This window comes from Coturnix japonica, chromosome 21 (assembly GCF_001577835.2).
Source record: "Coturnix japonica isolate 7356 chromosome 21, Coturnix japonica 2.1, whole genome shotgun sequence".
Lineage (NCBI taxonomy): Eukaryota > Metazoa > Chordata > Aves > Galliformes > Phasianidae > Coturnix > Coturnix japonica.
The window spans coordinates 2,205,568-2,218,824 of NC_029536.1; the positions used below are offsets into that span (position 1 = coordinate 2,205,568).

General features: G+C 47.9%; 1 long non-coding RNA gene across 7 annotated transcripts in view; it reads left to right on the plus strand.

The window, feature by feature from the left end:
- Nucleotides 1–13,257, plus strand: part of LOC107323554 — a 43,431-nt gene that overhangs the window by 26,263 nt on the left and 3,911 nt on the right. For 5 of the 7 annotated variants that reach the window (XR_004309483.1, XR_004309488.1, XR_004309487.1 and 2 more), the window contains one exon: nt 308–4,644. This is a non-coding gene — a long non-coding RNA (uncharacterized LOC107323554). Of the gene's footprint in view, nt 1–307; nt 4,645–13,257 lie in introns of those variants that run through there. The other 2 variants (XR_004309486.1, XR_004309484.1) reach the window with 2 other exon arrangements.

Genomic DNA, 13,257 nt, shown 5'->3' on the forward strand with positions numbered 1-13,257 from the left:
GCGTGGGCACCGAGTGCCACATGCTCACAGCTGCAATGCTAGCTAAATTAAAAAAGGAGATCAAATCCAATTGAAAGGACTGAGACTGGGGCCAAATGTGAAAAGTCAATGGGAAATGGATAGAAAGCTCATATCTGGCTTGGTATTTGTGCATAAATATGGCATGGTTTTTTTTCAGTCATAATGCTGTTCCCTGAGAGTCCAGCAAGCACAAACTAATCTACTGTCGGAGGAGTCTGGAACAAAGCAAAGCCCTCTAACTTTTTCTTTGAAAGGAATATGATTTAGGTAATATTTGCAATTACAGGGAGAAGATATAGGCAAGAATAGAAAAATAGAAGTCACGAATTAGCCTCAGTGAAACGGAGGGGTAAGTAATCTAGCAGCATTTCCTGCAATTTTGACAACATTTTCCAGAAATTAAGGATGTTTTAGAAACCAATCAAATCCAGCAGCGTTCAATCAGGGCAGGCTCAGCTCCCTGGCTCAGATGAGCCCCATTCCCTGGCACTGTCTAGCCCAGCTCAGTGCCTCAAAGAACCTTCTCGAAGGCCGTTTGACTGGAGGGGTGGAGGGACCGCGTGAGCAAACATTTTCTGCTGACTGCAAAGTGTCTGCAAAGCCAGCCCAGCGCCTCTTCCTGGACAGGGTGGCTGCACTGCACACAGAGCCTGCTTGCTTACAAAACACCTCTCATTCCTCATCCAAATTTACCACGTCAACAGCATTGCCCGCCAGCTGCCAGCTCAACGAGGAGCCAAAAAGGAGCTTTTTGGGTTCCTCCATCTTCCCGTCTGTGGGAGCAGCCCACGAGCAGGCTTGCACCTCACCAGGCAGCCAAGTGCTTTGTTTTGTCTCCCCGGTGTCCGAGCAGGCAATGCAAGCAGGAGCTGGTTGGGCTGGCACCAGGCCTTCTGCAGCAAGAGCAAGGAGCCCTAATGGCGCTCGTTTGGTCGTGCACGAAAAAGCCTCGGGTAAGAAAAGAATAAACAAAACGAACCCAAAATGGCTCCTCCGTGCCATGAGCGGAAACTGATGGGTGAGGCAGAGAGAGACCTTCCCTACGCTTCCACCTCAGCGAGGTGGTCTGAAGGGTTCCAAATCTCCTTCCTTCACTTGCAATGCAGAAGCTGAGGAATTAATTCTGGCTGCCAAGGACCCACAAACATACGGCTAAAACAAGAAGGTCGGGCGTTTTGTAATTGCAATAAAATACATCAAGATGGCAGTTGATTTAGAATTGAATTGGAAAAATGGCCATCACCACAAAGAAAAGGAAAAGGAGCTTATAGCCTGCTGCATTTCAAAGGTCACCATTAGCACTGCCCAGGCTAGGTCCTTGTTGAAATGCAATGATTCTGCTTGGATGGATTTCTCTAGTTTTATACCATCGCTTTTCAGCTGCCGTAAGCCTCCTCAGATGGAGTCTTTTTTGCAAGCTCTCCAGGACACCTGGGTGAAACTGGCTTTCCCCCATGGCTCCCTCCTATTTGGTTTCTTGGTTCTGCTCTGCCTGCCCTGACTGGTTTGGCTGGTTGGAAAATGAACGCTGGATTCATGCGCCGCTCCCCCTCCCCCAGAACTGAGCAGACAAAACCTGATCCCGACAACAAAACCCTCTTTAATCCACCTGGGGAGAAAAGGAGGAAGAGAAAAGAGGACAGAACCCTGCGAAAAAGTGGAGAGGAGAAACACAGGTATGAAAAGCACTGAAGAAGTCGTGCCGCGTGCTACTCAGATCATTGCTACCACAGTACCTGTATGCCGTGTCTTACCAGTACCATGAACACACACACCATTCATGCAACTTCAGTGCTGATCGCACAGCACCTTTTCCCAAACCAAGACTGCCAGCCTTTGAGAGGGCAACCAAAGGGACACAGCGAGCATCGCGGGTGCACGGCAGGGCTTTCATCTTCTGATCTTCCCATGTCCTGGAAAAGACGAACTCGAAGCGAGAGGTGTTCGCAGCGAAGGGAGGGGAAAAAAAATAATAAAAAAAAATAGAACTAAACCTGAAAGAAAAAAACAAAAAACCACCAACTCAAAGTGGTAGCAGCCTACCGAAACCTAACCGAATTAAAAAATAATAATAATAACAAAAAAATAGGAAAGCAAAAAGGATAAAACCACGCGTGGCTTTCTTCGCAGCCCAGAGCTCTGCTGCTTGTTTAAGCTGGAATTGAGAAGAGACGGCGAGTGTCTACGGGCTCGTCTTACATGTAGTCCTTCACCCCTCCCTGCGCAGGTGCATTCCTTGCGCCCAGCCAATCTGCGGCCGCTGGCCCCCAACAGGTGTGTCCTCCACGGGGAGCGGCCGGTCGGGCCTCAGCCCTGTGCCGAGGCGGCCTCTCCGGGGGCACTCAGCCTCCCTGCTGCTGTCTTGAACAAAGAATTGATTATTTACCGAGCGTGGGCTCCGATCTGGTGCTCCTGCTCCACCTCGAGCTCCTCCCAGGCGCCCCGAATGTTGGCGCGATGTGGAGCTGTGGGTTCGTTGCTGAGAAATATTTTGGGGTGGTTGTTGTTGGTCAACCTGTTGGATGAGAAATGTGATTATTTAGCTGAAACCCACCTGGCTGACCTCGCCTGTGGCTGCAGTGCATCGGTGGGTGATCGCTTTCCCCAAGTGAAGGATGTAGCATGCACACAGGGGCAGCTTAAGGCACAAAGAGATGCAGGGACTTTCTGCATGATTTTGCTGGTGAATCCACAAAAGCTGATTTGTTTCTTTATCTTTGAAAGCAGCAGTTTGGATCCCACCTTGGTCTTGGCACAAGGAATAATTTCAGGAACTAACAAAGAATCCCACCAGAACTCCACTGCTTAATAGCAGAGACCCACAGCTGGACTCATGAAATCATAGAATGGCTTTGGTTGGACGGTACCTTAAAGATCATGAAGCTCTAACCAAGGATGCCAGCCACCAGATCAGGCTGCCCGGGACCCCATCCAACCTATCCGTGAATTCCTGTGGCCTTTCAGGTGTACCATGGCTGGAAACACTACAATCTCAGCATAGTTCAGCTTAGACTGCTGGTATTCATTCCTAGATCTGTCAGATAGAAATTCCATTCTCAATACTGTCAAAAATCCCCATTTCCCCTTCCCTGCACGGAGTGCTACTGGGATGCTGACAAGTGGAGTCTCTTCCACGACATATCCTTGTGTTGAAAGTGTTGAGGGATGTGCAAAAAGGGTTTACTGGTGCTCAGTCCTAATCATGATTGGTGTCAGCATGTAAAATGAAACAAAGCCAAGCAGTCATTTTCTACATAGAATTTTTAGCCCCTTTCAAAGGAAGTTTTCCTTAAATTCTCAGCAGTGTCATGAAAAAAGAAAAACAAGTGAAATGTTTTCTCCTTGTTATGAAGGAAGCTCTCCTATTTCCCATGAAAGATGTAGCTAATGAAACAACACATTATCATGTTAATTAACCCAACCGGCAGAAGAATTCCCCTAAGAAATGACTTATCCTCACAGCTAACTCCAGAGAAACCTTGGAAACCTTTAGTTGCAGAAGACTGATTTCTTCTGCAAGGGTTTCTGCAGTTTGATTATGCCCTCGGCTGTGCTTCTGAGCACGCTGCCTTTTTCCTTTTCTTCTCTCCCTGGCTAGAGCTGTAGCTTCCAGACACAGGTTTTCGCCTGGGACAAGTCGAACCCACAGCATCTGGAGGAGAAATTTATGCCTGCAGTATCTGATCCTGCGTTTGTGAGCTCTCAGAAGAATTTAAAACCCAAAGTTAATAAATAGCTTTCCAAATACAGCATTTAGGTTTCCAATTGGTTGGCTGGCGTACTTAGCATAGATAGCATCTATAATCTATAGGAAACTACCAGCCTCCTCAGCACTATTCCCCAATGGGATAAATGCAGCGTGACTGGGAGGTGGGATGCAGCCCCTGGGGCCATGGCTGTGCTCTGTTAGCAGGTGTGATGCAAACCTGGATCTCACCTCCCCCAGGCCAACCAAACCAAATTCACATCTTTCCCCCTCTGTACCACCTCTTTCATCTCCATCCTATCTGTTTAGCATCCTGGGAACCGCTCCTTTTTGTTTTTCAGGGTCCTATCAAAGCCAACCCAAGGTTTGAATAACGGTGAGTGAACTCCACTCAGTTCCAATCCAAGAGAATGGGATGCTTGGCAGCTCTGCCTCCCAAATCCCACTTCCCCACAGTTGCATTTTTCTGTCCTCTGTTCATTTATTACTTCCTACCTGGCTTCCAGGGGTAATGCAGAAAACTGAGTTTTGCTATGGAAAAAGTCAACCTTATCTTTCTGCAGAAATGCCTGCAAACGAGCCTCCCTGTTATCACAACAACAACAGCAAAAAACCTTATTATCAGCAATAATCTATACCCCGGCCTTGGTTTGTACACAAGAGCCATTTGTTTGCAAACAGAGAATATTTACATATGACATACTTGTTTGATGGTAATCCTAAACCCTTCTCTATCATCTCAGTCCTACCCGAGTGTGTCTGTTGTACCTTGCTTCAGGCTGGTTATTCTCTCATCTTTTGCACACTAGAAGCTGCACGCTGGGGAGACTTTCATCTGGCACTGTAATGAGAGCGATGCTGATTTTGTTCCTTGACAATCTCATGTGTGTTATTGCAATGAACCTCTGATCAGCTTAGAGTCTGGGATATTATTCAGCCCATCAGCACCGTGCCTGCATACCTTACAAAAGTCATGATGATGGCTTGAAGATGTCTGTAAAGAATAAGCACGCTGTTCTATATGGGAGGAATTGAACTGGAGAGATTAACAGAGCTGAAGTGACTTGCTTAACATCACACAGAAAAAATCTGTAGTAGAGCCAGAACATCCACACGATTAGGTTCCGGCCCAGTGCCTTGATTTTTCATACCTTCTTATATCCATCAGTACAGCTATTTACAGCCGCAGGATTACACTGCCATATAAGCCTGTGGAACTGAAAACAGTTTTCATTTCTATTCCTTGAAAGTTGTTTAACTCCAAACAGTCCATCTGTATCAGAGATAGTTATGTACCGGCTGGATTCAGACACGTACCCAAGTTCCCAATAAATGATTTACAGCATAAGAACATTAAGGAGAGGACTAAGCCATTCAATACCCACTGGTGCCTTTTAATGATCCGGCCAGCTGAGCCTCTCCTTTTCTAATGCAGCAATAGTAAACAAATGGTTTGCCATGTATGCTGAAATGAGGTTTCACCACGGCTTTATGGCCTCAGAAAGTCAAGTTGCAACACAAGGGGTGACACCACCAAGCTGGACAAACCTTTGCCAGAAATATAGGCTACCTAAGACATGAGATTTAATTCCTGGCACACTGTAGTGGTGTATTTCTGCTGAGAAATGTACTTCATTTCTCCATGATGTACAGAAAAGACCTTATCAGGTATTTTTCATCTTTAAAAAAGATTAATGTGCAGCTTGTTACACATGCTGATGAAACGCTTGTTTCTGTGGTTATTGGAACAAATGGGCTGCATCTGGGCCACAAGAACTGGGCAGCAAGCACGCTAAATGCTCACATTAATAATTCCTCCTTGGATAAATGCAGGTACGCTAAAACAGACAGGAACCCTGCTCCAAAAATCACCCCAAACTGATACACATCCATGCAGCCGCAGGATGTCACTGACACCAAGAGTTTGGTAGGAAGCAGATGCTCACATGAAAACACAAACCACTGCTGCAGAGAATGGCTTTGGACCAGATAATGAAAAGATGCAAAGGCTCTTCGCCACAAGGTTCAAATGGAGCACTGCTTGCTTCGGGAAGAAACATCTCCTGTCAACAAACCATCTCACAGCCATTCTTCTTAGCAACACATTCCTCTTTCTTCTCGATAAGTCCCTATTATGTACTAGTGGAAAACAGGCTGCCAAGCACACTGGACTTCTGATCCAATATTACAGCTCTTTGTTCCTCGTGCAGCTCTGCAGGAAGGGGTCACCCCGGGGCAGATCCATACAGGTGTTCACTCTTTTCATCTGAGGGCTGTAGACAAGCAGTATCACTTCCTGCATCGCCTCCACCTCTTTCATCTCCATACCTGTGCTCGGCAGCTCGTTGCACAATCTATAGAGTTAGGGGCACAAGATTAAGCACACGGAATCCATGCGCCTTACGTTTGATTGTGCACTGAGCAGCTGTGCTCAGCCCAGCACTGGGGATGGTTGTGGCAGCACACCTTGCTGGAATTACTAAATTCTGGGTAAATGGGTGAGTCCGCTCCATGGGAGGCTGATATGTGAAACTCAGCCGTGTTTGCGAGAGCAAAGTTCAGCTCAAGGCACCACCTGTCAGGTCAGGAATAGGAGTCATAGCAGGAGGAACCTTCCATGTCTTAACAAGTTAAGCAAGCAAAGGAGGAGGGGAGAAGCACATTGCTTTTTGCAGCGGTACAATAACCTGGAGGGACAGCTTGCATGCAGCCAAACACTGCAGCTAAAACACGTTTTGCCAGTGGTGGTGCGTAAGGTCACAGGTTTCACTGCTTCTTTACTGCCCCAGAGATGACACAAGAGTTGGGCAGGCGAGTCGGGCTAACACGAGTTTATTTGAACACGGAAAGACAGTTCTATAATCTAGCAATCCTTACCTTCTGTTTGCCCCCTCTTTGTAAACACGCTAATTTAGGGCCAACCGTCCGATCTGCTGGGCTTAAATTACGCTTCCGCGGGGCACAAGCTGGTGAAGGAGGGAAAGGTAAAGCATCCTCCCTGCCCTACCCTGTACACAAGTATGAAATCCTTACCCTGGCACCAAAGAGAACCCCATGGGCTCTTCCTTTAATCACTTCAAGGGGCCCGGTCTGCGGCGTTGTGGTGGGTATCCCTGGTGTAACCAGTTTGTTAACAGCCAGAATAAGCTTTCTGGCTCCAGTCAAAGCAAACAGAGGAAAAGCAGGAGCCTGCTGACAGCATACTTCAAACGATGCTGAGCCCAGGTTTGCTCACTTTCTAAATAGTCAGTTCAACACATGAATTTTGAGAATCAAGCTTTAAATGCCCTCCTCAAAGCCTTGCTTGCGGAGATGCTGAGCAGTAACCCTCACCAAACTCAACTCCCTTCTTTACCATCACCAGAATGTCAGCACTGTGCCTACGCTGAAGCCTTTTCTGTGGTCATTCCCCCAAGGGAAAAGAGGAAGGGGATCCCTAAGCTCATGTATGAGGATCTGAATGTTACCTGCCCCTCCTTGCTGCCTATTATCCAGCACAGCAGCCTGGCACCTGGGTTTGCCTGGACTCCCATCTGCCTATTCATCATTTGGCCACAGTTGAATGAAAAGAAGAAGAAAAAAAAGGGAGGAGGGGAAGAAAAAAAGAAAAAGAAAAAGGAAAAGAAAAAGGAGGGAAAACAAAGTCTTTCATCTTCATAGCAGCAAGATTTCAGATCTAAAGAGCTGGGACTCTCAGCTGCTTTAAATTGAGGGTTATGGCTGCCAACTGTCAATCTGAAGCTGCATATTACCTTTCATCCAGTCCTGCGTTGTTCAGGCCATAGCTTTTCTTGCCTTTTGTTTCCTCTCGGATCGGTTAAGTGGAAGCAGGTGTTTTCCTGCCTGCTAATCTCCAGTACATTCAGGCAGGCCCAGCAACTGGGCAGGTAAATGGAGCCCGGCGCTGGTGGCTACAGCCATGTCTCCGCAAGCAGCCCTGACAAATGTTCTCCCTTCTGCTTGCACTTCCATTTTGCACTGTCTCCCTCATCACTGTTCCTCTTCACTCAGACCTTTGCTCTTCAGATATGGATTTCTAGGTCCAAGTGAGACTGTGAGCTGCTCAAGTGAACAGGCCAAGTCTGGCATGCCCCAGTGCCATGGCCTAAATGCAGGCAACAGCTGCAAATCTCATGCTACTATTGGGATGATGGATTGACTTCCTCAAAGACTATCGCATGTATTATAGGTAAAGGGAGGCTGAGAGAAAACTCAGCTAAGATCACAAGAGGAGGAAGAATGGCTCACACGCTATTTGTCTATACATGCCTATCAAGAATTAGCAGCAGCAGCAGCCAAGCTCTTCCAGCTGTCACAGTCCAGCAAAGAAACTCTGAACATTGATCTGGTTTCCTTCTCCTCGCCCACAAACTGTAGCTTTTCGTTAGAGCAAACAGTATTCCTTTTCCCTTTGCACCAGCTTAATGTGTAATCAGGAACCTATTGGGCAACCAAGTGGCACCGTCAACATCTCTGCCCACACGGAGACGGTTTCCATTCCAATAGACACTCTCTGGTTGAGACAGCAGTCGCAGAAGGAGCAGATCTTCCCTAATTGCATCGCGTGACAGTGCAAATAGAGCCCTGACTTCACCACCACCTCGTGCCAGGAGTGAGTGCTACAAGGAGAGTCAGCACCTTCCTCCTGCTCGCACGCTGCCTCCCAAACAAGCTGGCTGTGCAGAGCTGGTGGCATGCAGGCTTCTGAATCATCAGCCTATGTTACGGCTCCGTGAGTAAGCGTCTGCCTCCCATTGGGCTTCCATTACGTGTTGCAACAGTTTTGCATGTACCTGAACGCGTGGAGGAAAACTGATGTGGCAGCAACATCGCCACATCCCCAGCAGGGCACCGTGTTGCTCGATCCTCCATCAGCATACATGCAATACAAAGAAAAGAAATGGTTAAAGACACGCAGTTCACTGCAGCCCATTTTAACGTTTCTATATTAAGTAAATAAAGTCGACATAAAATTCAGGTCAGGAACTATTTGTTCAGGGTCAGGTGACTTCAGCTCAGCTAATCAGGGAGACACACCTTTCCTTCTGAACAATCTTCCACTTGAGATCTGCAGTTAAAAACAGGTTTGCTGCAGATCAAGTCAGTGAACTGCAGCACAAGTACCCACAAAAGTAGAACAATGGGCATAATTTTCACTCCCAGGCGCACGCAAGATCCAGATCACAGCAAGAGCAGAGGGAGCAGAGTCTTGCAATGCAGAGCTGACTGCAAGACCCAAAATGTACCAAGAAGGCCCTAAAAAGCTGTAAATTGTTGGGATCAGCTGGGAAAAAAAACACCCACCTGAAATGTTACTTAGAACATTGTTGGCTTTGATATTACACCCAAACCTGCTCACACCAAGGACTGCAGGAGTTTGGTTGCTGCCTTTAGGAAAGCATGTCTAGGGATGGCCAACTTGGGTACAGCTTAGGCTGTGCTGTGCTGTGCTGCTTTCACATGCCAAGCCACAGCAGAAGGCGATGCCTGCATCACACTTAGATGTGCCTGCAGAGCTGCTGCTGTTTTCCAGTGCTGCCGGGATACCTGCTCCCAACTCTACAGCACCAGTTGCAGAAACCAGCAGCATTACCTGACAGAAACACACCTCCCTCCTGTCCCTTGCAATAATAACACGACTAAGCAGTTGCAAAGCTCTGACCCTGCAATTTGTAATGATGATAAAGCAATGCAGCAAAAGAAACCAAACCACATCTAATTTCTGGCTTGATGCGTGCAACCGTCTCCTCTGACACAGAAATCTGTGCAATGCTGAGCAAACACACCGCCTTCCTGAGCAGCTTTAAACCTCTTGTTTCCTGGTGTTGTTTTAACTCAGGTCTGATACAACAGGCTGCTGTTTAAACCACTACGTGGCAAAACCAGACCAAACACCCTGACCTACCTCCTGTTTCGACCAACAACAAATCAAGCTGCATTCAGCCCTAACTGCTAAGAAACGCTTTAAAAGTGAAGAAATCCAAACAGGCTGCCGTGCCTTATTGGGCAGGCAACTCTGCTGCTTTGTTTTGTGCAAATTATTTCTCTGGGTTGGGCTGGATATGCACATGGATTGTTTGATTACCGGTTTGGGGTGAAGAAAGGTGCTGTCATGCTGAGCTGTGCTTTGAGGGCAGGAGGGCTGTGTAGGAACATTGAGTGGCCCAATCTGAGCCTCCTGAGCCAGGTGGGGATTTTTAGAGCCATGAGAGCAGAGTAGACCTTATCCTTCTCATCTGCAGAAGCTGCAGCACTCACCTGCATGCTGAGACAGAGGTCAGTACAGATCCACGTCCATGGAGTCATCTGGGTGGGCAAGCAGCCACGGAGCAGCCACCACCAGCAAGAGAACCCTCAGAGCAGTGAAGAGAACTCAGCCTTGGGAATGGAGTCTTCATGATGGAAGTGGGACCTGAGGGGTATTTCGAAGCCAATTCGCTACAGTGCCACACGCAGCAGTCAAAAAGCATCTGTAAAAATGAGATGACCTCATGAGCTCGGCCAGTCTCTAAACAACATTAGTCTGTGAGCATGCAGAGCAGAGATGGTGTCTGGAGGGGTCAGTTGCAGGTCATCTTGCTGAGCAATGTAAACCTGTTTGGCTCTGATCATCCCACTGCATCCCTCAGCATCACAGCGTGCAGCCACCGCTCTGTGCCCAGGGACCAGCTGTGTCTCAGTCCAAGGGCCCCATTGCCAAATCCCTTTGCTTGTGTGACACAGGAGGATGATAATTATCTTGATCGTTTATCTTTGACACAGACATGCCTGGTGACACGGAGCAGCTTTAGCCAGGCAGGTACACAGTGGGACAAGCATGTTACCTGATAGGGTGCCTTTTAGGTCTATTTTATACAGTCTTTAGACAGTGAGTGTGTCACTAAGTTGGATATTAGGAAGAATGCATTGGCACAGGCTGCCCAGGGAGGTAGGGAGTCTTTGCCATGGAGGTGTCTAAGGGAAGGGTGGACATAATATGAGGGGCATAAGTTAGGTGGGCAATACTAGAGGTAGGTGGAGAGCATGCACTACAGCACTGCAGTTCTGCAGGAGCTCCTGAAACCAACACAGCCAGCACTGAGCGAGCAGAAAGCCAATTGTAAAGCAGAGATCAACTTTGCATGGATCATTCAAATGAGGAAACCAAGCGGTGCTTCACTGACTGTGCACATTTGAATGCCAAATAGCAAAAAACAATAAAAACCACAAAATAGCTTCTCCAACCCATTGGATGTTAGGAAATTGTAGCCTTTACAAACTGCACGTTCAGTATTAGAGATGTGCTTAGCAAAGTTACACTTCTCAGCTCTGCAACAGGAGGCCAATGCTGATCTTTCTTTCCCATAGAAACAGTTTATGATTATAAAGGAAATGGTGCATTGGTTGTATGAATCTCAGATGTCAGCCTGTCCCAAAGGTGCTACACTGAAGGAAAACAGAGATTTGTCATTCCAGGAACCTTCAATGTAGTGATTAGGGAAACAAATTGTCCTCATATCTCCATCATAGGTGTGGTCCTACACTGCACTGGAAGCCACAGCCTTGCTGCAGAAATGATAGCGGTCCTTTGTCTGCCAATATGGAAAACCCCTTCACTGAGAGAAATGCATCCACAATCTCCAAAGGCGCAGCTTTAGACTGAATGTGACAGAATAACCTAAGAAACACGAATACGCCCAGCCACATAATGAAGAGAAATTAAAATGCAGATATTTCACAGGGAATGTCTGAATACAAGCATTGAACCTTGAGATGAAAGATGCCAGAGCAGCACAGAGCTGTGCCATCGCAGGGAAAGGGATGGGGAGGGGGAATAAGAGAAAATACAAGTTTTGCACAAAGCCATAAGGAGGCAAAACGTGCCTTGGTGACAGCTGGCACTGCATGCAGGATGAGTGGTCGGGAGGCAGCAGTGCTGGCAGGAGATGTGTGCTCAGCGCAGGAAATGCTTCTTTGAACGGATCCTAATTACGGCCCTTCTCTCCCCTGTCTATCCTGCACCGTGCTGTAATTACAGGAACAAAGCTGGGAAGGGGCTGTTTCTTGAGCAAGATCCAAGGTGTTTGCAGGCAGTGGGAGCTGCGCCCACGTGTTCTGAGCTGAGAGAGGAAAACAGAAGAATAAAGGAGCAGGGAAAGCGCGGTGCCATCCTGCATCGCCTCCACGGTGGCTGATTTTGCTTTTATTGATGTTTTTAAAGCTGTTAGTGGCTCATTTCTCCCTCTAAGTCAGAGGGAACGGAAGGGTCAGAGGCACGAGAAGGAGAGCACAGGCCACTCCATCGCTCCTTAGGCCCATCTACAGAAGCCTAAATGTACCAAGTTTGAATTCTTCAGGCATTTCTTCAGGCTCGCCCTCCATCCACCTCCAGTAACAGGTTGGATTCTGACAGTACCACCATATGGATGGGAAAGAATACTGCAAAGTCCACAGGAATAAAGCTTGGAGGCCCCCGGTGCTGCACCGCTCCCCCAGGGGCAGCATCTCTTGTCAAAGCTGCCTATCACAGACCCTGGGGATGATCCCAGCAGCTGCCATACGTTCCATTTCCAAATCACCTCCAGCTTTCCTTTCTATGAGGCTTACAGTTGCCCATCCAGATTTCTTGCCGGGCTCCCAAAGTTGCGTTAAGTCGCAGTCCCCATCTCCCACCCCTAGCAACACTGCTCCTGCGTTCAGTTTCACCTGCAGTAATTGGTCCCTGAAGGGCAAGAGGTGGCAGGAGCTTGTGCTGCATGGCAAGGTGTGGGAATGGAGGAAATTAACACCAGCTCTGGTTTTCCATCCCAGTGAATAATGTGATTACTGGGGAGGGGAGAAGGGCTGAGCCTTACATCAGCTGTCAGGCGGGGTTGAACCTTTCTTTTCCCCTTTCTTTTAAAGCAAGCAGATGGGGAGACCATTACATCCACAGCCTGCCCAATGCAAGCACACCTCACAGCAGCTTTTGCCAATGAGTTAAAGGAAATGTTTCTTAAGTCATCAGCACCGCCATGTGAAAAATACCTAAATTGAAAGATCTAGGGAAGAGGAAGGCAGAGCATAACCACAAGTGACGCCGGCATGCCAGAACAGGCATGAAAAAGGCTTGCCTGAAAACTGCCATTTATTCCTGCAGGACAAGGTTCCTTTGGCCAGGAGGTATTATGCTGCTGCCCTGCAGTCCCAACACCACACTGCTGGCAGCACAGACAGACCTGTGCTGGTTGGGGTGCATTCCCCTCTGCGTATCCAGGCAGGCAGCGCTCAGCTGCGGCTGCGTGGCTTGAATCCAAGGGAAGTGCAAGGGGAAGAGAAACTTCCCTTCTCTTGCTTGCATTGGGACAAGGAGAGATTTTCACTGGACCCTACTGGGAACGTTTGGTGCCGTTTGGGGTGATGGAGAAGCTCTGAATTTCTTGCTTTACCTTCCAGCTCCAAACAAAGCACTCTCTATGTAAAAGGAACCTCGCTGCCGGCGAAGCAGCTAGTTCCAACACATCCCTTTCCCTGCTGGCACCGTCCACGTAGCCCCCACAGAAGGGGCAGGG